Source organism: Elaeis guineensis, chromosome 1, assembly GCF_000442705.2.
Source record: "Elaeis guineensis isolate ETL-2024a chromosome 1, EG11, whole genome shotgun sequence".
NCBI lineage: Eukaryota > Viridiplantae > Streptophyta > Magnoliopsida > Arecales > Arecaceae > Elaeis > Elaeis guineensis.
Genome location: NC_025993.2, coordinates 60236554 through 60239179, shown reverse-complemented (window position 1 = coordinate 60239179; position 2626 = coordinate 60236554).

Below are 2626 nucleotides of genomic sequence, written 5' to 3'. Positions count from 1 at the left end.
GTCCTTGACCGCTTGCTGCTCGTATACCAGCTGGATCTTCAATTGCTGCAGTTCGGCCTTCCCCTCCCCAAGGGTGACAGATAGCTCTTCTACGGTTCTTCTCAGGGATTGGAGTTCGTCGGGATCCCGAACAGGAGCAAACTGAGCTCCTTCGGCTAGCTGCCTTTGAAGGCAGGCAACCTCGTCAGTCGCCATCCTGAGCTTCCCCCTATAGTCATCCACCTGCTTGCACCAGCTGGCCCGGTACTTGTTATAGCTCACCTCGGCATCCTGGAGCTGTTGCTGAAGGTCGGAGAGCTTCTTCGATCATTTTCGGTCACAGTCGGCCCGGGTCGAAAGCCGGGACGAGCTTCCTTCCAACTGGCTGATCCTCTCCTGCGCAGCCGACAGCTCCACTCTGAGAGAGCTGATCTTGGCAGCTTGGGCCCAAGATCAGTCGCTGGTGCACTTCTTATGTTCCTCGAGCTCCTTCTCGAAGTTTGCTTTCCTCCGGCTGTACTCCATGATCTCCTTCATGTGGAGGTTTCAAAAGTAGGTGGCCTCTGCGGTGGCCTCAAAGTGACTCTCCCTCAATTTGCTAAGTTCGCCATCCATCTCCTTCGACCTTTTTGTTAAATGATGAACTTCCTTCTTCAGACGTTGGATCATGGACTTCAACGAAATTTCCTGTGGCAAGGGAAGCACTTCGGCAGGGCACTGCCATCGGGAGACAAAAGCGTCAAGGCACGTCCCATGACAGAGAAAAAAAAGAGGGGGAAAAAAGAGTGGAGAAGCCCTCCATAAGGAGAAACCCAATTTTATTGATTGAACATTTCTTAAAGACAGAAGGGAAAAGAAAAATTACAATAAAAGAAAAATACAAAGTCAGAGGTCTTAGACCTCTGAAATAGGAGTTGGGGAGCTCGATGTTCTTGGAAGGGGTGCTGCGGTGGCAGTGGGAGAGGGCCCAGCTTCATCTTCAGACGCCTCATCCAAGAAGCTGAGGTCAAGCTCGAAAAATTTCTTGACTACCTTCTCTTGACAGAGCTCGAATCCTTTGATGAATGCTTCTTGACCAAACTTGACGTTCAGGCCCCTCATCTCCGCAGAGGCCTTGAACTCCTCTACTGCTAGGACCCTGGCCTCCGAGATCAGAACCGAAATCTGCTCCATCAAATTTGCGACCTCGGCCTCCGCCTTCCTCACCGTCTCCTCTGAGGTCTGCTTTTCTTTCTTGAGGACCTCTTGGAGGTTGGCTAGCTCGACAGCTTTTTCTTTGAGGTGGACGGCCTCGGCCCGGCGACCCTCCTCCGCCTGGATGGCGTCCCTCCTCGCCCGATTCGTCGCCTCGATGTTGGCAAGGAGCTGGTGCTCGATCTACAAGGGTGGCCAGGAGGTCAGAATGAAAGTTGAAGAATTAATCAAACGAAGGTACGAGAGGAAGAAGGAAAGTGAATCTGTTCACCTCGAAAAAGGACCCTAAGGAGTCCCAAACCCACTGTTCGGGATCAGCGCGAACAATCCTCTGGATGACTTCGGGAGGATGCAGCCGTCGACCAGTCGCTTTATCAGGTCCCTGTCATTAAAGGGATTCTCCCCCAGCTCTTCTTCAGAACCGTGGGACTCTCTGATGGTAGCTCGGCGGCTACTCATCCTGCGGGCCATCGACTTCCTTCTCCTCCCCCTCTCAACCCCCGGCACCTCCTCGAAGCAGGCCCCCGAAGCGGGAACCTCAGCAGGGAAACTCCGTGAAGAGGCCCGGGGAGCCAGAGGTTCGACGTCTGAAGGAACGTCGACTGCGAGGGCCGCCTGGGCAGGCGTGGCCGAGCTCGTCTCCTCCGTTCTGGCCTTCTTTGTCGATCCGGAGGCTGCGACGCCTTTTCTTTTGTGAGCCTTGAGGCCCTTGACGAGCATCCGTGCTACTTCAGCGTCCATTCCTTAAAAAAAAAAAAAGAGAGAGAGAGAAGCAGAGCAGGAGAAAAGAAGAGAAAAGTAAAGATGGGATACTCGCAGGATCCAGGAGGCTCAAGCCGATGTTGAACAAAAACTGCTCCTTCAGAAGGTTGGGAAGGGAAGGAGCCGAATAACTAAGAAGCTTTCGGACGGCCTGAAGGTCGTCCTCCCCCAGGCTAGGAGTCCGACGGACAGAGTCCCTCAGGGAGCCCCAAGGGGGCAATCCTAACCTCAAGGTCAGGTATTGGACGAAGAGGTACTTCCCCTTCCAGTTATGGATTGAAGAGGGAGCACCTTTCAGCAACCCCTTCTTGCCAAACTGGGAGAAGAAATACCACCAGTCCTTTGCCGAGGGATGGCGCTTGAAGGTGTAAAAATACCTAAACAAAGAAAGAGATGGCTGAACTTCGACTACGTGGCAAAGGGAGAGGAATCCTATCAGAAACCTAAAGAAATTCGACACAACTGAAGCCAAAGAAATGTCTAAAAAATAGAAAAGAGCGACGACGAAGGGCAGAAGTGGAAGACGGAGCCCGGCATGGAAGGCCTCCTGGTACAGGCAGAAACGGCCGGGTGGGGGGGTGCTAGCCCGGTCGGCGGGATCAGGAAGCTCCAGATCATACTTCGGAGGAACTCCATACTGAACCCTTATCAGTAAAAGTTCATCCGGAGTCAGAGAACAAGGAATGGCGTC